This window comes from Monodelphis domestica, chromosome 4 (assembly GCF_027887165.1).
Source record: "Monodelphis domestica isolate mMonDom1 chromosome 4, mMonDom1.pri, whole genome shotgun sequence".
NCBI classification, from domain to species: domain Eukaryota; kingdom Metazoa; phylum Chordata; class Mammalia; order Didelphimorphia; family Didelphidae; genus Monodelphis; species Monodelphis domestica.
The window spans coordinates 221,739,835-221,763,393 of NC_077230.1; the positions used below are offsets into that span (position 1 = coordinate 221,739,835).

Genomic DNA, 23,559 nt, shown 5'->3' on the forward strand with positions numbered 1-23,559 from the left:
TGGTGATATTGTGCCATAAGAAATTATAAGCAGAATGATTTCAGAAAAAGCTAGAAGGTGGGACAGCTGAGTAGCTCAGTGGATTGAGAGTCAGGCCTAGAGACGGGAGGTCCTAGGTTCAAATCTGACCTCAGACACTTCCCAGCAGTGTGACCCTGGGCAAGTCACTTGACCTCCATTGCCTCGCCCTTACCACTCTTCTGTCTTGGAACCAATACCCAGTAATTATTCCAAGATGGAAGGTAAGGGTTTAAAAAAAGAAAAAGAAAAAAAGAAAAAGCTAGAAGGATCTGCAGGAACTGATGCAGAGTGAAATAAGCAGAACTGGCAGAACATTGTACCAGTAATAGTAATATTGTATGAAGATCATCTGTTAAAACTTGACTACTTTAGCAACGTAATGATCTAGGTCAATCCTGAAAGACTTAATGATAGTGAATGCTCTCTACTGCAGGAAAAAGAACTGTTAGAGTCTGATGGATGTGTTATCAAAGCATAGTTTCTTTCTCATCAGTGTATTTGTGGTTTTATTTGGGGGGGGGGGGTTGATTATGAGTGTTCCCTTACGTCAATGACCAATGTAGAAGAGTGTTTTACATGATAATAAAAATTTCACAAGATAACAAAAATATATAAGAACAGATCACAGAATTTCAGAATTGGAATGGACATGTCCTTTCCAAGATGTCCTCAGGAAGGACATATAAGTTCAAAGTAAAAATAGTTACTCAAACATAACAAATTAAGTGATAAGAAATGCTCTCCACAATACCCATTGGGACAAAGTGTCCATAAGCAAATTATATCACCAGATACATATTACAATGTAAGTTTTTTTGAGTATAGAGACTAGCTTGCCTTTTGTATTTATATCCTCAGTAGTTGGCTCCTTGCACATAGTACTTAAAAAAATACTTTTTTGTTCATTCCCATACACAGAGAACATTCACTCAGCAGCAGACAAGTTTATTAAGAACTTAACAAGTGCCAGGCATCCTGCTAAGCCCTGAGGATACATTCCCTCCCTCCTTCTCTCGCCCTCCCTTTGTTCTTCCTTCCATCCTCCTTTCCTTCCTTCCTTTTTTCCTTTCTATTTCACTGAGGGGTGGAAAATTCCTTTGAACTTTTTCAGATCCCTGATGATCGGTCTATATCCCCTCAAATGATTTTGGAGACACCAGCCAACAAAATCACAGGGCTGAACAAAAGTTATCTATGAATGTCACTGCCCTATCAGTTTCCTCCTTAGATCCTTTCTTTTAAATCTGCCTTTATTATTTGTCTTTATTACTAGCAATAAAATCACTAGTCTGCTTAGTATTTCTGACAGCAACAAACCTCTCTAGGACCCCTGAAAATGCAAACTGAAGAAACTTTTGTGTCTAATTCATAAAAATAATATACACGTCTTCTGGAAGACAGACGTACTATATGTCTTAAGTTAGAAGTGAGAAGACCTAAATTCTAATCTTAGCTCTAATACTGACCTTGGGAAAGTCAATTCCTCTCTCTGATCCTTAGTTTCCTCACTTGTCCATGACCTATAGGTTTATAAGGAATATTTTCTTTCTCTGGGATTCCTCACAACTTATTTCTGGCTCAAATCTTCACCCAGAGTTTACTTTCAGAATACCTTGCCCCTGCCTAGAGATTCCCCACCAAATGTCATCATTTGGCTCACTCCTAAGCTATATAGGAAAAGAAAGAAGAAGGGGGGGGGCTCCCTTTTAATAGAAGACCAACAATAAAAGAGACCTGGGGGAGAAAAAAGCACAAAGGATTAACCCAATCCTACAGAGAGTTCAGATACCTCCCCAAACACTTCTTGTGGGCCTCTCCTTTCAGGTACCAATTTATAGTAGTCCTATGAGGAAGGCTACAACTGCTCTCACTGAGATCTCCTGACTCCTTCCTGCATCAACCTCCCATCCCCCAGGGAAAAGCACTCAGAACACCACAGAGTTAGCCCTTTTGTATTAAAGTGCATGTTTTGATCCAGCAATATCATTATTGGGTTTGTTTCCCAAGGTGATCAGGGTCAAAGGAAAAGAACTCATGTCCTTTAGTATTTATAGCAACTCTCTTTGTGGTTGCAAAACTAGAAATTGAGGGAATGCCCACCAATTGGGGACTGACTAAATAAATTATGGCTTATGATCGTGATAAAAATAATCAGGTTAATTTTAGAAAAGCATGGAAATGGGGCAGCTGGGTAATTTAGGAAATAGAGAGTCAGGCCTGGAGAGAGGAGGACCTAGGTTCAAATCTAACCTTAGATACTTCCTACTTGTGTGACCCTGGTAAAGACACTTAACTCTCATTGCCTAGTCCTTACTATTCTTCTGTCTTGCAATTGATTCTTACTATCAATTCTAAGAAGATAAGGATTTTTTTTTAAAGAAAGAAAGAAAAGCATAGAAAGACTTACATGAAATTATGGAGCAAAATAAATAGAATTATCAGAACATTCTATATAGCAATAGAACTATTCTTTGAAAAACGACTTACGTATATCTACCTCCAGAGAAAGAATTGATAAACAGAGAGCAGCAACATGGTTTTATCTATACATGTATCTTTTTAAAAATGGTGTCTTACCAAACCAGTCTGAGGAAATATGTGAGATACTTGAGAATTGTAATGTAACAAATAGCCAAATGAATTTTTTTAAACTTTAAAATAAAAAGTTAACCCTTTTCAATGGTCTTGCGCAGCTCCCATAATTCAGAGTACTAGTAGAGGTCAAGAAGCAGGTTCATTTCTCTCCATTATGGATTTGTCTCTTTTTTTGCAACAAGCATTTTTTAAGAATTAACTCTTTGCTGAGCATTATACTAGGCAGTGATAACAAAAAGATAAAAATGAGAGTCCCTGACCCAAAGACCCTGTAGAGGAAAAAATGTGCACAAAACTAACCAAATGTAAAGTATATAAAGAGTAAATATAAAAGTCATTCCAGGGACAAGGACAGGAGCAACTTCAGGGATCTAAGTAAAACTTGTAGAAGAGGTGACATTTGAGCTGAAGCCTGAAGGAAGCTAGGAATTCTTTGAAACCTCTCTGAGAAGAGAGTCCACTTCAGGTAGGGAGGCCAGTCTGTGCAAAATGCCCAGAGGTGGGAGATCATGTAGAGAAAACAAGTAGGATAGTTTGACTAGAAGACCAAGTGCATGAAGGGAATTAAAATGCACTGAGCCTGCAGAGGTGGGCTAGAAACAGATAATAAAGGGCTTTAAATGCTAGATGAAGGAGTTTGTATTTTGTCCTAGAGGCCAGACATAGTTGTGTGGACTTTTGTCAGCAGGGGAGTCACACTGCTATATTTGTGCTTTAATAACATCAATTTGCATGGAGGATGGATTGGATAGGGGTGACACCAGAAGCAAGCAGATGAATCAGGAGCTTCTCTACGTCTCTGTTCTTCCTGGAGTCTCTAGTCCTGTTGATACCACATGAAAGATGATTGATTAATCACACATAGCCTATGTGAACGATATGGCCATGGATTAATCAATTGTCTTTCATGTGGTATCAACAGGGAAATCCAGGTCAAAGAATTTGCAGTGATGAACCAGGACATCCATTACATATAAAATGAGGGGTTACACTGGATGATCTCTTTAGGTTCTTTCCAACTCTCAATTCTATTATTATTCTTTATAGCAAACATTTCATCAAATCTGCCAATAATTAACTAGTGGCTACAGTCCTCTCTGATGTATATATGCATTTTATTATATTCAGTCACAGAAAATTAAATGATTGAGTGAGGCTAAACTTTTTTAAAGCAGGTTGCTTTGAATACTTTCAGAGAATAGGGATTTAGGGATAAACATTGATGCCTCAAATACTTCTCCATTTTTTAACTCTGTCCAAACTGTGCAGATGTGTGAAGAAAAGAGATGTTTATTAAATACCTAGTGTTCCAGCCACTATTTTAAATACTAGAAATATAAAAGGCAAAAACAGGGAATATAAAAAGCCTTCAAGGAGCTTACCATCTAATTAGGGGAGATGACTTGCAAACTAATAATAAAAATAATAATAACAATAAATAACATTTATCCAGTGCCAGACTCTAGGCAGATGCTGGGAAACCTATAGTACACATGCCAAAAGGGGTGCTCTCCTCCTGCTCTTTACCAAATCTGAGGACATTTATCATGTGACCCATCACTCTGCCCAGAAGCCCAATGAGAGCATTTCTTCCCTCCCCTGTCTAGGGTTAGAGGGTGGCTCACATGTGGTATGAGGGTGCAGTTTGGGCACTCAGTCTTTAAAAGATTTTCCATCACTGCACTAGGCTAAATACTTTATAATTATTATTTCATTTGTTTCTTACAAAAACCCCTATAAGTAGGAAAATTCATAAATGAGGAAACTAAGGCAAACAGATACTAAGTGATTTGCTTAGGGTCACACACTTAGGGTCTGAGGTCAGATTTAAACTTGGATTTTCCTGACTCCAGAGCCAAAGTTCTCTCCACCACACCCAAAGCTGTCTAACTAGAATTTAGTTTCAGTATTTTTTGGAAAAGCAAATTATGGAATATTCCATCACAGATGATATGATTATCCAGTAGGTAAAGGGATCTGAGTGATGTGAGATGAGAAGGACAGAAAAGGGAGTTTTTAGCAAATGACTTCAATTTTTTCACTGAAATATGTCAAGATTCTCAGCTGAAATTGTGGGGAAAAGGAATCTATGAGAGGTTTCAGGAGGAATTTAAAAGTTTGAAAAAGTTCCTGTGGTGAATGGGATCAAAATTTGCAGATAAAGAATATTAACAAAACAAAAATTAGGTCAAATATTATCAACAGCATGTCAAAAGTAGCTATTTAATAAACTTTTTCACCTTTGTTTTACTTGGTCAGGTCTCTTAGGAATACTAGTTTATATCTTATTACCCCAAGTTCACCGTATAGTGTTGATATGCAGTCATTTCAGTTGTCGGACTCTTCATGACCCAATTTGGGGTTTTCTTGAAGAAGATATTGGGGTGGTTTGCTATTTCCTTCTTCAGCTCATTTTACAGATGAGGAAACTGAGGCAAACAGGGTTATGTGACTTGCCCAGAGTCACACAGCATAGTGTCTGAGGCTGGATTTGAACTCAGTCTTCCTTACTCCAGGCCCAGAGGTTTTTCCACTACACCATCTAGTTACCTGACCTCTAGTTCCTCAGCTCCAAAATAAAGGGGTTGTACTAAGGAGTTTCTGGGGTCCATGTTAGCCCTAGATCTATGATCTTATAAGTCTATGTCCATATGTTTCCCCATTATTGTCAGGGCTGAGGATCCCTCTCCTCTTTCCAGCTATATTTTTTAAGTTGATATCAATGCATTGACTGAGACTTTGAAGAACATATCCCATATAGCCAACCGGCTGCCCTCAGCTCCCCTTAGAAATGATTTTCTTTATCTACTCATACTCATTTGTTTTATGATGTTATTCTGTTTCAACTTTAGATATTTATGTAATGAGCTTGGCAATTTCTCTTTTTCAAAAAAGAAGAAACTAGTTTGAAATGAAAGGCTTGTTTATATAACAGTTTCAGCTTGATATTGTTATCACAAGTGTTTTTCTATAAATGTATACCAGACATGACTATGGTTGCAATGTAGTATTTTATAGAGAATTTACAGTAATAAAAGTAGTACATACGGATTGTGTTTAAGAATTGGCTTAATTGATTATATTTGCCTGCCTTGCTTCTTGTGTCTGGAGTATCACTTAAGATCATTCTTTTCAGGGGCAGCTGGGTATCTCAGTGGATTGAGAGCCAGGCCTAAAGATGGGAGGTCCTAGGTTCAAATCTAGCCTCAGACACTTCCCAGCTGTGTGACCCTGGGCAAGTCACTTGACCCCCATTGCCTAGCCCTTATCACTCTTCTGCCTTGGAGCCAATACACAGAATGGACTCCAAGATGCAAGGTAAGGGTTTAAAATATATGTTATATATATATATTTCTTTTCCCTTCTATTTTTCTTACTCTCAGAAATATTTAGGACTGCTAACAAGAACAGGGTGAAACTTTTACTTTTTTCCCCCTTAAACCATTGGAGTGGTACTGGGGCAGCAAAAAGAGCATAAAATGATAAATTCAGCTTTGTTTAACAGCCCTGTACTGGCCAATATGTATAGCCAAAAGGCAATTCCAACCATCTATTGCTTGTCCCCTATCCCCTGGGAAGAGGCAAAACAAAGGCTGTTTCCTCTGACATTCTAAAAGTAGCTGTGGTTCCCAATAGTTATCTCTAGCCTTCTTTACCAGATCTTTGATGATGCTCAGAGAAAACAGCACATCCTCTTGCTCTTATGTGCAAAGCAAGATTTTCTGCTCCTTTCACCTCATATTCGAAGAAAGAAATGTACCATATCCTTGAAACAAACAATAACGGTATCAGACCTGAAATCTAGGAAAACCAGGGCTTAAACTGAATCTGGCTCTAATGTAGGGTTCAATAACAGCTTTAAAAATATGTATATTTTGATGAGTGTATTTTATAATAACTGGTTTCTCTTGTGTCCTATGTGTTTTATTTCATGCAGTTAAAAATATTCTTCTGAGAAGGGGTCCATAAGTTTTACCAGACTGCCAAAGGGGTCCATGACAGAGGAATGATTAAAAATCTCTGGTCTGAAGGATAGTTTGGGGCTTTTAAAGGCAAAAGTTAAGAATTTCTACCAGGAGACCTAAAATATCCTCAGGTTACAAAGTATCTTTAAGCCTTTATTCTATATAAAATGTGCCCTGATCTTGTTTATTGAGATTTAATTCATTCTTGGTCTTTATGCTTTAATAGAAATTTTTCCTACTTGTTTGAAAGAATTATATGTGACAGAACTTTGTGGAAAGGAGATACTCAGGACTTTCCCCAAAAACCTCACAGCAGATTGTGAGGGAGTTTCCTAAATGACCAGATAACCATTAACAGATTGTGGACTATTTCTGTTTTCTAATCAAATTGAAAAAGTTCCTCAATCTACCTGATAGGATTATTGGAAATTAGCCATCAGATGAACGAAATTGATGAGAAATAGACTGTGTATGGCTGACTTAAGAACAACCCACATCTCTGATAAGATCCCTTATAAGAGTCAACTGTAAGAGAAGTTCAGCCTTCACTTCTTCCCTTGTGATGCTCTTGGAGAGTACAGAGTCTTGCCTCCTGGACATGCTTCTCGGTATAGAAGAGGAAAGATTCAGAATTTTCTTGACAGTGTGATCCCTGAACCTAGACATCTAGCAGAAACAAAGGAGATTTCTAATGGTGGTTGTGAAGTGTATTTGAGTTGGCTGGGTATACATTACCTGGAATAGAAGTTCTGTTCAAATGACAAGCTCCACAACTGCAGTGCTATTAAGACTCAGAAAGTTCTCATCACCAAAGTGCTTGTTCAACATTAGAAACTGATAGGATTTTATCAGTGGAAATAACATTAAAGAAGAGCCATTGCCACTTCTTTTTTGCTGCACCCTAAGGACTATGGCACCATTCCATCTGACTCATAGCTGAAACCTTTCATATATGTTGTTTCCCCAACTACAATGTGAACTCCTTGAGAGGAGGAGCTATCTTACTTTTCTATTTGCATCACTGGCTCTTAGCATAGTGTTTTGCACATATTAAGCATTTAATTATTGCCTTCATAATTTTATTTTTCCCAACTATATGTAAAAACAATTTTCACATTTTTTTTAATTCTAAGTTCCAAATTCTCTCTGTCCCTCTCTCCACCTTCCTTAAGAATGTAGGAGTTTGATATAGGTTATATAGATGCAGTCATGCAAAACATTTCCATAAAATAGACCAAAATAATTAAACAAACAAATAGATAGATGGGTAAATGAATAGATGAATGTAAAATAGAGTATGCTTCAATCTGCATTCAGACTCTGTCAATTCTTTCTTTGGATATGGAAAGCAGTTTTCATCATAAGTTCTTTGGAATTGTCTTAAATCTTTGTATTGCTGATCATCATAAAATACTGCCATTACTATGCATAACATTATCCTAGTTCAGCTTACTTCACTTTGTATCAGTTCATGTAAATCTTCCCAGGTTTTTCTGAAAGCTTAATGCTTATCATTTTTACAGCACAATACTACTCTGTATCAATCATCTACTGCAATTTGTTCAGCCATTTCCCCAATTGATAGGCATCCCCTCAATTTCCAATTCTTTGCCACCATGAAAAGAGATGCTATAAATATTTTTGTGCATATAGGTCCTTTATCTTTTTTAAAATCTCTTTGAGACAGACCTAGTGGTGCTATTGCTGGGCCAAAGGTATGCACCATTTTATAGCCCTTTGGGCATAGCTCCTAATTGCTCTTTAGAATGGTTTACTCAGTTAACAACTACCAACAGTGCATTAGTCGCCCAATTTTCCCACATGCTCTTCTACATTTGTCCTTTCCCATTTCTGTTATATTAACAAATGTGATAGGTATGAGGTAGTACCTCAGAGTTATTTTAATTTGCATTACTCTAATTAATCATGATTTAGAACATTTTCACATAATTATTGATAGCTTTGATTTTTTCTTCTGAAAACTGCCTATGCATGTCTTTTGACCATTTATCAAAGGGAGGACTAATCTCTTATAAATTTGACTCAGTTCTTTATATATTTGTGAAATAAGGCCTTGATCAGAAAAACTTGCTACAAGAATGTTTTCCCCAGTCTCCCTTTTTTTCTAGTTTTTTTTCCTAGTTTTCCTTCAAATCTTGGCTGCATTACTTTTTCTTGTGCAAAAACTTTTCATGTATTAATAATTGCTTTTTAAACCCTCTAGCAGTCTGGTAAGTCTATGGATCCCTTCTCAGAATAATTTTTTAAGTGGAGAAAATACAAAATAAATAGAATTATAAGAGAAACTAATTAGAATAAAATAGTCATATATATGTATATATATGCATATATACATATACACATACACACACACATATATATATAAACCAATTCAAAAACCTCTTGAGATCTTTCTATGGATTTCCATGATGGTTCCCTGGACCCCAGGTTAAGAGATCCTGGTTGTTCCATTTTATTAAATACCTTTCCTTTGAGCTACTTTTATCCTGTGGCTGACTATCAAGGGGCAAACATATTTGGAGAAGAGGGTTGTCATAATCTATAGTAATAGGAGTACAGACCCAAAGAAAACCTTGAACCTGGGATAATTACCCACAAACTGACAATCTGTGAATGTAAATCCTAAGCATAGTTGAGGGAGGAACTATACATATACAGTAAAATATTTGTAGCAGCACTTATTGTGGTAGCAAAACAAAAAACCAAAACCAGAAGCAAGTTAGTGTCTGAGTATGGAACAGCTGCATAACTTGTAGTGTATGAATGTTATGAAATATTATATTAATATAGAATTATAGAATAATGTACTATAAGAAATAGCAAGTATGAGGTATTCAGAGGAACAAGGTAAAACTTGTATGAACTGATGCAGAATGAAGAAAATGGAATCAAGAGAACAATCTGTACCAATGTCCATGATAATATAAAGGAAATAAACACAAAAAGATATCAGAATTCAGATTAAATGCAATGATCAATCATAGTTTTAGAGGACTAATGATGAAACATCCTTTATCCTTCTTGTTCATGGCATAATGGATTACAGGTTGGGAAATATTCATATGATATTAGATTCATTTGCCATGATAGTTGGGTTTTCTTGACTCTTTCTCTATAAGAAAGGATTCTATGGGAGATGGTTAGATTAGGAAATGATAAGAGTGTAGATAATAAAAATCATCAATAAAAACTTTTTTTAATACATAGCCACACACAAGTTTAACACTGCTACTCTCTACCTATTTCCTTTCCAATTAGGTTCCTACTACTGTTGCTTCCTGCATTATAAGGACAATTGAACACATCTATAGCACATATACTCCAAAATGCTTCAAATACAGATTTCTACTTTAAAAATGAATGCAACAGAAAGGAAGAGATTGCTACATTGCTGGGAGGCCTAGAGGCCAGCTCTTTGGGCATGTCAACATATTCAAACATCTATCAGTTAACTATACTATAGAACTTATATCTAATAGTAGAGATGTAAAACAATAATAATGAACCAACTTGCATAGGTATTTCGTGTTTTGATTTATTAATACGATTGGCTATGCATGCACATATGTATATACTCAAAGTATAACACAATACAGTAAAGAAAGACTAGATTTACAATCCAGAATATCTGGATTTGAATCACACCTTGGACACTTACTAGCTATGTGACACTGAGAAAACCTCTCTCAGCCTCAATTTCATCATCTGTAAAATAGGTTTAAAAATATCTATATTTACCTCATCCAGTTGTGGTAAGGATCAAAAGTGAAGATAATGCTTTTAAAGCATTTGCAAGCCCTGAGGCACAATTTAAGCATCTGTTATTATTAAACCTCAACTAAGCTCTTATTCCACTTTGCTACAATACTTCAAAAAAAGGACCAATATTAGAAAATAGTTTAAGCAATATGACAGTGAAAGTTTAATCAGTTTCAAATTTTGGAAGGCTGTACATTAAAGAAATAACAAGAATATAGCAATACTTTTAATCTTGGGAAATTACACAGCATTTTTTAAGGTTGCAATGTGGGGGGCAAGAGGGAAAGTTCTCTCTTTGAATGTCAAATTTTTCAAAAGATAAAGCATTACTTTTTCAATGTCTTCATTACACAGAGCTGTTAAGTATGGTCCCCCAATCATCCCCATAGAGTACAAAGCTAACCAGTATTCACCCCATATGCTCAGCTTTGAAGTGTGAAACTGTGACCATCCCACTAGTCTATGACTACCATCAAAGCCATCTCATTACGCCTCGTACTGTGAGTTAAAGCACAGGGCCCTAACCACTCCAACACAAACACCGCATTAACAAAGCAACCGCAATATTCCTCCCCCACATTACTCGAACTCAAAGAAATTTCTACCATATGTACACACACATGAGATATGAAAATTTATTGTGCTAGAACATCATTGAGAAGTACGTTAAGCATGTTGACTAAAAGGGGATGTTATTCTAAGGAAATGGAAAAAAAATAAAATGCAGCTGATCTTTATGATGAAAGAACAGAAACATTAAACTGAAAAATGAGATTAAGCACAATTCCTAAATTGCCTCTCTTCTGACACATTCTCCTGCCTGGTTTTTCTTGTGGGAGTGGAATACAATTTAAAGGGAGAAAACAAAACACTGTCACTCCATGCTGGGTGCTACTGTTTACTCTATCACATTTTACTTCTAAAATACAAATAAAGATACAAATAAAGATAAGCTGATAATGTCTTTGATTCTAAATGAACAGCCTTCTTTCTCAGGCAAGTAATTTCATTGGTAAGTCATGTTTTCATTTACCCTGCCAGCAAAAATAAAATAAAACTGTATAGTTATCTATAGAAATTATGAAGAATTATAAGATGTTAATTCTGATAGAGTATTTAATTAATGGGAGTAGAGAGGGAAAATAAATGCATTTGTTATAGCTGTGAATTCTAGTGAGGGTCTTAATCTATAAATTTTTTATGGAGACTGCCTTATGGAAATCTTACAAGTATAAATAAGGTTACAATGTACTGTCCTACCTCTCCTACTTACTCCTTAACTCCTCCTAAACCATTTCTTCCACCTACTTCTGTGCTACTGTTCCTAAAAGGCACAATACTGCTGAAAAAAAAATCACAAAAGCATTGATTAAATTCTCTATCAATTTAAGCTGGTTAATCTCTACTGGGTTTTCACAGGTTTATAACAAGTCATTCATTTATCTCTTATTGGATCTCTACCACATATTGGATAGTGACTTTTCTCTTTTCTATTCTCTTCGAGCCTCCAATTTTAATGCTTCCTTTCTTACTTTCAAGACAACCATTCCTCTTACTTTAGTGAGAAGATCAAAGTCATCAGTCATGAATTTTTCCATCTCCCCTAAAACTATACCTTCACTCATTCAATCACCCTTTCTTCCAGTGTCAGAGGATGTGGTGTTTCAACCTTGTCAAGGCTAATCTTTCTACATGTATCATTGATCCCATTCCTTCCCACTTCCTCCATGAAGTGCCTCCCTATTCATCTTAATCTTGCCCTCAACTTGAATTGATTTTCTATTATTCTTCTACTGCCTCTTTCCCTTCTACAGTGCCAGGATCTCATGAATATCTTACAGATTATATTATCTAACAGACACACCTGTAAAAATATCAGAAGATATCGCATGCGACAGTGTCTTTCTGTAAGGTCATCATCACCTAGACTTTTGATATGTTCCATGCCAAAGACTTTAAGCAGTTTTCCAGATAGGCTAATGTAGAAGACTTTTTCCGTGATCCAAAGAACACAAGGGACATAAATACAGACACACACACAGAAAACGATTCAGTTCTCATTGTGTTCTCTTGCTCTTCTTCCTATCAACACACTCCACCCTCAGTCCCAGTATAAGGGTATACTTATACACGGTATAAGAGACACCTGAGATCTTAACTGTCCCTGCTTTTCTGTGTTTCCTATATTCTACTGTAGAGCATGAGAGAAACTGAGATCTTCAGTAGGGAATATTGGTAGCTTCTGCTTTCTTGTTCCTGCCACTCAGCTGCCCCTGCTTCCCTGACTGTTGTAACACTAGCCACAAAAAAGTTCAGGTATACTTTGTCCTAAAAATATAATGACTGACCACTGACCCTGCATTCCACTCAAGCTATTTCCCTTTCACTTTTTGTCCTCCTTGCCTCTGCCATTCACTTCTTAATCCCTGCATTACTATTTTCCTCTTTACCACTCTACTTAACCCAGCCTATCTAAGGTTATCAATGCCCTCCTTATCAGCAACCAGAAGAGTATAGAACTTAAGTGTATAAAGAACTTTAAAGCTCATCTCATTCAAAAGACAATAAGGAACAGTGTTGTGTCATGGAGAGAGTTCTAGATTTGGGGTCAGAGGTTGTGGGTTTGGGTTTCAATTCAGAAAGCAAAAATTTTCATTTCTTACTATTTGTGCATGTAATATTGTGCAAATAACAAACTCTCTAGGTCTTGGTTTCTTCATCCATAAAATTAAGGGTTTGGACTAGATGATCCCTGGGTTCCTTGTGTAACAGAGGAAGTCAAATTCAGCATGCAAGAAAAGCAACCCAAGTTGGGGAGGAACAAGGGAAGACAGAGAATTCTGGGAAAGAACAGAAGAGCTGAGAAGATTCAAAGCAGTTAAGTTACTTTACTTCTCTTTGGGAACTCCTTCAGAGAGGTTGGTCTAAGAGAACTCTCTCTGAGCCTTGATCATCCTTCAATGAATCCAGACCCCTTGAATCCAGTGGAAGATAACAGGAATGGATAGGACTTTATCATAAAGCTATCCACTCAAGGAAGATTTCCTCTCTATCCCCTAAAGTGGTCCTTTGAACTTCATATTATATCTAGGACAAATTGAAGACAGGACAGCTTCCACAACTGACCCGTAATGGTCAGGCAGTCAGCTTGACCCTTCAGGATTTGGGGAGGGGGTCAATTGATAGTCTCTTAGGGACTTCCTATATCCAATTTTCCCATTGCCTTACCCAACAATCCCTCCTAAGAATAAATAGCTGTTTCTTTAGATCAAGTGCCTGCCTCATAATATCTAGGGAAAGAGACCTGAAGCTTAGGGAGGAGACCTAGACTTTCTCCTCAAAGAGGGAGAATCAGTTCAGTCCTGGACTTTACATCCAACCCAGTCTCTGAAGAAAAATAGTCTGTAACTCTGAAGACAACTAGTGTGGATTTTACTAAGGAAAGGGGGGGGGGGGACAATCTATTCCCCCTCTCCACTTTCTTACTCCATTCCATCTCTCTCACTCTCTAGCCTCAAATTAAACATAGGGGGTAGCTCCATTCCCCCATCCATTACACTTGCTAGCCCTCAATGTAGGATTCTATGACTTTATTTTTCCATCCTAATTTCTTTGACCCTCATTTCACACTCTTGGTTAACTGTTTTTCTTGATATTCTCTTTCCTTGGCTACTGTTTTACTGTTCTTATATTGTACTCTCCAGTCACTCATTCTTCACTAGCTCTTCTTTGTCATCTCATCACTTATTATTGGACATATTCCAAGACCCTGTCATTGTACCTCTTCTCTTCTCTTGCTACACTCTCTGCTTTGATTTCATTTAGTTCTATGCTTTCAATGATAACATTTGTTGTTGGTGCTCAGTCACTTCAGTTGTGTAAGACTCTTTATGACTCCATTTGGGGTGTTCTTGGCAGAGATACTGGAGTGGTTTGCCACTTTCTTCTATGGCTCATTTTATAGATGAGAAAACCGAGGCAAACAAGGTTAAGTGACTTGCCCAGGATCAGTCAGCTATTAAGTGTCTAAGGCCAGATTTGAACTCAGAAAGATGAGTCTTTCTGACCCCAGGGCCAGTACTATTAACCCCCATGCCACCTAGCTGTCCCACACAACTGCCACCACAATTATCACATAGTAGACACCTAATAAATATTTATCTATGATTTACCTTTTTTTCTAGAAATATATTTATGTAGGAAAATCCTTCAGTGTTGTTACTGACAAGAATGTTAAATAAACAATAACAACCTTGTTGCTGGCAGGTATGGATAATAAAGGCAGGAATGTAGGACAAAGGATGTAAGGCAGAAACTTGGCTTAGTTGTTTTGTTTTTGTCCAAATTTTTCATGGCAAAAAGAATCATTATGGGAACTAAGAAGAGGTTATAGTCTCAGTCTCACATACCTTACTTAAGGCATTTTTAGGGGGCATCTTTGCAATGGTTTGAGGGATTACAGATTTACAATTAGGATTTTGATGGGAGTTGAAAGGAATTTTCTAAGTCCAAGTCAGATAGTTGGCTGGGACCAGGGACTTTGAGCCAGCAGTAAAAGATGTAGCCAGATTGGATTTAATCTTAGCCTGAGGCTTCTCCTGGTTTTCATTTGTTACCTAGCTGGGTATGTTGGTCATTGCATTATATAGACTAAAAGAGCTTAACCCTCCCTTGCCTGGGAGGGGTTTACTAGCAACTAATATTCCAGATTCCAACAGGCTGTAGCAGAATACTCTTTAGGAACCTGGAGGCTCCCAGCAGATGACATGATACCCCCTAGAAGGCTGAGAAACAATGGCTACCAGATGGTAGCAGAGAGTGGCACAATGAAGGGACCAACATTGGTTCTTTGTAGTATCAGAGGTATGAGTTACCCCATTTACACATATGCCTTCCCATACATGTTGCTATATGTTTGTGACTTCCACATAGGAGCCTAGGTCATATGTGCTTTCTGTATGTATGCCCCTTCAAATGTCCTCCCTGTAGATGTGCCCATTCAAGTTTGTTCTCTATATGTATTTACAAATATGGCACAGTGGATAGAATGTGGACTTGGAATCAGAAAGGTTGATGTTCAAATCTCTGGCTCTAGGTATTTAACTAATGGTGTGACTCTGAGAAAGTCATTTGACCTCAGCCTCAGTTTCCTCATCTGTAAAATGGGAATAATAATAGCACCTATTTCAAATAATTGATGAGAGAATTAAATAATGTGCAAAAAGCTTTGCAAATTGCATGTTTAGAATTTTGTATGCCTGGACTTCATTTCCCAGAATCCTACTTTCATTCTCATATTGTATCCTTACCTTTTGTAGATAAAAATTTCTGTAACTCCACACTGTCTCTTCTTCCTCTGTTGTGGTCCAGGTAAGCTTCTCTTTACTCAGGCTCTTACTTTTCTCTACTTCAAGTGATTATTGATAAATCTTATAAAATATAATACTTGGAGTGATTGGATATTAATTTTTAATCTTGAAAAATGTCAAAGCATTCATCATAGTCACCATTATTATTATAACTATTTTTAAATCCTTACTTCCTATCTTAGTATCATTTCTAAAACAGAAAAGCAACAAGAGCTAGGCAATCAGGTAAGTTGCCCAGGGTCCAGAAGCTAGGAATTTGAGACAAGATTTGAACCGAGTCTCCCATCTCCAGACCTGGTGCTCTATCTACCATGCTACCTAGCTTCCCCCACCATTATTATTATTAGGAGGAAGAGGCTGGATAGCCATCGGGCATGTTGCAAAGATATCTTCCAACTCAAGGAGTCTATGATTTTTATGTTTAAATCTTTTTTTCTAAGCTTGACCACAAGTTCCTTATAGTTAAGAATTGACATTTAGTCTCCAGTATTCCTTAAAACACAGAGCACAGTGTGAAGAGCATGTTAAGTATTCAATAAGGACTTGTATTAGAGTTGTGCTCTTCATAGTAGTGTGAATGCTTGGCAGTTTGCTCAAGAAAGGACCTCAGTGCCTGATACTTTATCTTGTTGGCTGATTTTCAGAATCTTCCTAAGACAATTCAAATGGAAATGATTTCATTTCTGGACATGGGGCAGGTATACTGTCCAGCTTCCACAAGCATACAATCATGAGGTCAGTACAATGGCTCTGTAGACCTTCTGTTTGGTAGGCAGCCTGTGAAGATGGGATTAACTCTCTCCTGCCCATTTTTAGATTTAATCACCAGAAGTCTATATACCCCACTTATCCTTCAGTATGGGGAGATCTGTGACCCACATGAGTGACAAATCAAAACCCACTGACTGCTCCCTGGGCAGTCCTAAGCAAAGCTAAAGCTGCAATTGGTCCATGTAAAGTGGAAGGAAGGCACAGGAAGTGACAAAAGGAAGAGTCTTTAAAAGTGGGAGAAACTTCCTGTGACCAGCTCTTTTGCCTTTGAACTTGGCCCTGGAGGAGCTCCAGCTGGGGACTTCAAAGTGCTCTTTGATTTTCCCTTAGAACTACCACATGAGTGAGTGGAAAGACTAACTCCCTTTCCTGGCTTTTCTGGAGGTACTAGCCTCCGGAGAGGCCCCTTTTCTTGGAGGAGGCCTTGTGGCTAGAACCCTTGTTTAATTTACCTCTGGACTCCCTTTGCTGGGGTCTCTGAAGCCCTCCCTGCTTGAGACCTGGCCAGAGTAATTATCTACTCTCTGATTTACTGATTTTCCCTCTTTCTCCTTTCGTAAATAAACTACCATGAAAAGTCATCCTGACTTGAGTAATATATTTTTGGCAACCTCATTTTTATACATTTAGTCCAACTTTTTTATTTTAACCCTTACAAGCCTAATGCCTCTTCTCTTCCATACGTTCCTTCAGAGCCTCCCAAACACTGAGTTTGCTCTGGCAATGAGTGCATTAACCTCGTCTAGCCACTTTGCTCCCATGCCAAACATACAAAAGATTATTTTGTGGAAAACTTACACAAGGCAAGCACTCACACGGAAGACAGAAGAAGCAATGCAAAGACACTCTAAAGATCTCTCTGAAGAACTTCAGTATTGATTGTGAGAAATGGAAAACACTGGCACAGGACTGTTCTGCATGGAGTTCCCACATCAAAAAAAAAGATGTTGTATTCTGAGCAAAGCAGCATTTCAGCAGCTCAAAAGAAACAAAAGATGCACAAATTTAGAGATATTTCCATTCCAAATGTTCATATGGGCTATTTGTGCCCACTCTATGGTAGAGCCTTCCTAGAATTAATCTGATCAGCCACATTTGGGACATACTACACATTGACCCTGACAGAATGATGTCATTTTGGTCTTCTTCAAGTACCAAGGACAACCTCAAAGGCCAGCAGATTTGTTTCATTTACCCTCATGATGTTACTGTGTGCAAGAGAGGCTATTATTTAATATTATTTATTACTTAATACATAATATAATACATATTATATCTAATATAATATAATATTATTAATATATTATTTAATAGATAGAAAGCCAAGTCAAGGAGGAGTTGTTTGTTTGAGATAATAAAGGTTTTAGTGCTAGAGATCCCTATAGTAATCCAAGCCTCTGACTGTTCTATGCCTTGATCTAGCACTGAAAATAACTTCCATTTAAGAACCTTTATTCACCTCTTAAACCTCTCAACAGAAGGAAGAAGAAGTGGAAGAAAATTAAGTGCAGGAGAGTTTCAAGATAACAGACAAGTTTCAGGTAGTCCTACACAGTAAACCTGTTGCATCTCCCTCCTAGAGAGAGGAAGAAGGATAGTCAATGGAGTGCAGATAGACCCTTAGTAACATTCTTTTCACTTGGGCAGTTTCCCTATATCTGCTTTATTGATCTAGAATTGATGTTCTCAAAACTTTTCATATTATCACATCTTTCTCCATTTCTCTAAGGACTTTTGAATCCCAAGTTGTTGTTTGTCCTTTGTTTTCAGAAATGACCAGTGACATCATAGAACGATGTCTTATACACAAATTGGATTTAAGTGAGGCAGAGTTGCACAAACTTGTCATCCTCTTTCTCTTTCAGTCAAAGAAGTCCAAAAATAAAACAAAAATCAGAAATACTGATGATGGCCCAGGATTCAATGGCATCTGCCCAAGCTCCAAATGTTCCACAGCACCTGCTTCAGCAACCTTCATGGTTGTTGGAACAAATTGTTCTCATTTGGCCGTTCCACTAGGAGAAATCTTTACATGCTTGGGGTAGACACCCCTCCTAATTTACCGAAGGGTTGGAGATCTGTCAGTTACCTCAAGCCTGTCTGCTGAGACAGTTTTACCAGAGTTGGGTGAATGATAAGAGTGTATGGGGTATTCAAGGAGGACTAGTACCTCTAGGAGGAGGTTTTGCTGAGCCCTTTTCAGGGCTGCTCTTCCACCTTTGGTGATCACTTGAGTCCTAAATTACCATTCTACCCAATGAAAAAAATCATGTGGGCCAGATCAGTATCAATGGTTTCCTTACAGCAACTCAGATCCAATCTCTTTGACACTAAGGTATATCATAAACTCTAAGATGGAGCACAGGAGATATTCCTGAGATAGAAGAGGCTTGCTCGTCATATTTATATAGCCTGTTGTTAAAGACCATGAGCACTAAACTTCCTTCCATATACTTGTCTCTAAAACAGAGCACAAGAAAGCATCTCAAGGGAAAAATGAGGAAGTCAAGGAATCATCAAGGGCTCATCACTGAATTTATAGACCATTAAAAACAATCCCTTGGCTCAGCACCTTGGTGCTTTGATTCATTTCTTAAAAAGACAAAGGAAATTTTAGCTGTTGTTCTGGTTTTATGTTTTATTTTCTATACTTTAAACTTTTCATGTTGCTGACACTATTCTCTAAGAATGTCTGGGAATCTAACAAAGTTCAAACTCAATTAAAATGACTTGAAACAAAGAAGCTGATGTAAGCTTTGGATATTGCAGGGCTTCCATTGTAGGTCAGAGTTGGTGAAAGATGAGGAGAGAGTATCATTCTAATAATCCTTACTTTAAAACAGAGTATCCTATGAGGCCTCCATTGGGTAAAAGGGTAGAGAAGATGGGGACAGGAGTCAAACAACCATTTTTCATATGGAAATGAGTTTAGTAAGGAGAAGTATTTGAAGAAGTGTACAGAGTAAAGCAGCATTTAGTTGAATCAATTTGCTTCAACTAATTAGCAAGATGTTCCTAGTCAGTGGAAAAACACTTCTAAGTCACTTTCCATAAGGTAAGAGAAACAGTAATTCATGACTGGTCTGAATAGCCGAGAATTTCTAATTGGCAAGATTAGATTAATGAAAATAAAAATTATTACTATTAATTATATAATGCTTTATATTTTGCAATGAGCTTTATATACATTATTTCATTTGAGACTAAAATTGGTTGGCACAAGTAAACTGGAACAACCTCCAGGAATTGATGCAGAGTGAAGGGAGCAGAACCAGGAAAACATTGTACAAAGAGACTGATACACTGTGGTACAAATAGAAAGTAATGGACTTCTCTACTAGCAGCAATGCAATGATCCAGGACAATTCTGAGGGACGTATGAGAAAGATCCACATCCAGAGAAAGAACCATGGGAACAGAAATGCAGAAGAAAAACATATGATCGATCATGTGGTTCCACGGGAAAATAATTAGGATTTTGATGTTAAAAGATCACTTTACTGCAAATATGAATAACATGGAAATAGTGGAACTGCTTGTCAGCTATGGGAGGAGGAGGGAAGAGCAAGGGGAGGGTGGACAGAGATCATGAATCACATAACCATGGAAAAATATTCTAAATAAAAAAAAGTTTTTAAAAACTTTATGAAAACTTTATGAAAAAACTTTATGAAACCTTATGAAAAACTTGAAAAACATATTAATAAAGTGAAAACCAAAAAAAAAAGAAAGAAAGAAATTGATTGGCACTTTGGTTTTCTATTCTGCCTATTTCTCTTCCCTGTTATTAGCATCTTATTTTCTTGAAGTGGTAAAGAAGTTCTTATAGACGTCAACAAGCCTGCAGCAATTTGTACTCATTCGCTATCAAACAAGTTATCCTTCATGACTATTAAATCCTCCAAATTGATTAAAAACCTACCTCCATCACAAAATGATAATCCTATAGCATTTTGACATAGTGAAAATGGCACAGGGTTGGGACCAGGAAATCTGGCTTCAATTCCTTACTAGCTACTAAATTGGGTTTATAGTCATGTGGACCTCCCAAGGCTTCAATAGTATCTTCTTTAAAACATGGATGATAAACTTTGTCCTAACCAGGTCCCAGTGTGGCTATAAGAAATATGTCTTACAAAGTACAAGGTGCTATATAAATAGGAGATATTATATCATTTCACTCTATTTTATAGCTCCACTTAACTTTTGACCACTTTTTCAATATCTCCTATGGAATGTAGTACTCTCTGTTATAGGCTAAAATTAAATTTATCTATATGTCAAGTAAACCATTGTTTTCAGAAGTGATGACCATAGCATGACTATGGAAAACAGGAAAATAAAACAAAACCCAGACTCCAAAAATACCAAAACCTCCTATCCCTAACCAAATCTGAGGCTGCTTTCATATGACCATCTCCATAGCAACTGGAGAAGCAGAGTACATTGAAGCCTTGAAGTGAAAAGTTGTTCCTGATTTGCCAGATCAGCCTATGTTTTGACAATCTGTAATAGGTATTCAAAGGGTACCGAGACTACCATGAAATAGTGTTGATGCCTTGTGAATCCATGATGGCATCTTTCCTCTCAGCCACAAAAATACAAAAAGCACCATCCTCATTTTCTCCTATGGATGTTGATGACTGCTAATCAAAGTCATTGATATTATGTGTAGGTGTGTGTTGCATATTTTAACTGGATGGAGAACTCAAAAGTGAATATGGAGATACAGGCATCTTCTCTTTAAATGCCCTAGAGAGCACCTGGTCTCTCTAGCACTGTAATATCAATTCCATAAACCAAAAAGCAAATCTCCATGTGGTTTTATAAAACACATGGCTGTGCTACTGAGCTACCACTGAGAATTGTGCCCCTACAGTTTTGCATTTGGAAAGGGTTCACACATGCAGGAGCATATTATTTGCTGACAAGTGTTGTCAGATGGGAAAGGGATTAGATGCATTCTCTTTGGGCTCGTAGTGAAGAACTACAAATGATATGTGGAAGTTACAAAGAGAAAAATTTGGATTCGACATGAGGAAACATGTCCTAATAATTATCCCTTGTTGGAGATCTCTATAAGATTAGATGACCATTTGTTGAATAGGGTAGAGAGGGCATTCTTGTTCCAGAATGTGTTGGATTAAATGGCAACTGAGACTCCTTCCAACTCCAAAATCATGTGAGTCCATGATGCCATGGAAACTTTGAATGGGAGAGAATGGGAAAGGGTATTGTGCGTTGTAATGTCCAGAAAACCTTCAGAAAGTTCTCTGGAAATTTACAAAAGCCTACTCACAAACCCAGAGATTTAGAGGGATTAGTTTCAATTAATGATTTGGGTGATGGGCTAGAAAAAATATTGGGAAACTATGCTAATGATATCAAGAGAAGCTCCTGGGAGAAAAAAGTGGCAATTAAAAGTTTCTCTGAAAAATCAGAGAAGAAGGTGAATATAAATAGAACTATTATGTATTGGGAAATAAAAGCAAACTGCATAGAATTGGGATGTAGGGGTGGGCACTTTTGCAAAAGGTCAGTAATAGAGACTGTGAGAGAATGGAAAGAGCTTTAGATCTGGAGTGGGAGGATCCAGTATGGAAACCTAGGTCTGCCTCTCTTTTTGTGTAAAATCTTAGGTGAGTCAATATGGTACCTTTCTCATTGGTAAAACAGAGGGGCAGGAACAGATAATCTCTAGGGTTGTTTCCAGTTTTAAAATCTGATCCTGTAAATATACTATAATATTTTTGTCATTAAGAAACAACAGAGCAACACTTCAAAAGAGAATTAGGAACATGACATATGGAAATCATAACATAAACTTCCACTAGCTTCTGCTAGTGGTCAGGGTTTGCATGTTTTTTGTGTGTGTTTTTTAAAATGCTGTAGCCAGTTTGGGGTCCCTTAACTTGAGATACACAGTATTCACAGAGTATAAAAAGAACAACAAAAATAGCTTAAGGCTTGGGAATAGGACATATGAGAAAAAAGTGAAAGAGACTATCATTACTTAGCCTAAGGGAGAAAAAGACAAGAAAGAATCAAAGGAACACCGAATTTTAGAGTTAGAAGGGACCTCAGTGGCCATCTAGACTAACTTATGCCCCTGACATAATGCCCCCTTTCAATACACCCAATAGGTGGTCATCCAGTCTTTCCTTGTAGATGTCTAGTCAGGGGAAACCCACTATCTCCAGAGAGAGCTCATTTTCATTTACAATGGCAGTAATTAGGAGGAAATTGTTCCTGGAACCCTAAATTTCCCTTTTTCGGTCATGTTCATCTACTGCTCCTAGTTCTGCCTTCTGGGGACAGAAAAGTCTAATCCTCTTCCACATGATAACCTTTCGACATGACAACTTTTTTAAATGGTGTTAATATCCCCTACAAATCTTCTCCTATCTAGTCTAAATATAACCAGTTTCTTCAATTGATCACTTATGTTATGGTCTCATGCCTCTCCCTATTCTAATGGCTTTCCTTTGCTCATTTTCCAGCTTATCAAAAAGCTAAAATTGATCACAATATTCTAGATGTTATCTAACCAAGTAAGCATACAGCCAGAAAAACAATCACTTGAGATTATTCTCTTTTTTTGGCTGTCAGATCATAATGTAATTCATATTGAAACTAAAAACCCTAGATCTTTATCTCTTTTTTAACTATTTATAAATTATATATAAATTTATAACAACTCTTTGAGTCCAGCCATTCAGCTGGTTCCAAATCCATCTAGTTGTACTGAATCTGCATTTAGAAAGTATCTCTCGAAAATCTTTTTTTCTTTTTGTTATGTACTGTTTATTTATTATTATAATCAATTCTAAGCAAAAATTATGTCTCTGTTTGCATTATCTATGTGTGCCCATTTGTTCCCATGGGCATAAGTCATGTGACTAGAACCAATAAAACAGCAGAAAAAGGGCTCAGTGGGGTTTCATGTGGGTAGGGGATCGGGGATATTCTGTAAATTCACAACGACCATGCCCCTACTCTAACCAAAACAAGAGCAACCACTAACGAAGAAGCAGAGCTGAGAGATAAAAGGTCTCTTG

At 37.2% G+C, this 23,559-nt stretch overlaps 1 protein-coding gene across 2 annotated transcripts in view; it reads right to left on the reverse strand.

Moving 5' to 3' along the window:
• FTCDNL1 (formiminotransferase cyclodeaminase N-terminal like) overlaps positions 1–23,559 on the reverse strand; it is a 130,991-nt gene that overhangs the window by 14,804 nt on the left and 92,628 nt on the right. The gene's annotated exons all lie outside the window — the stretch shown is intronic.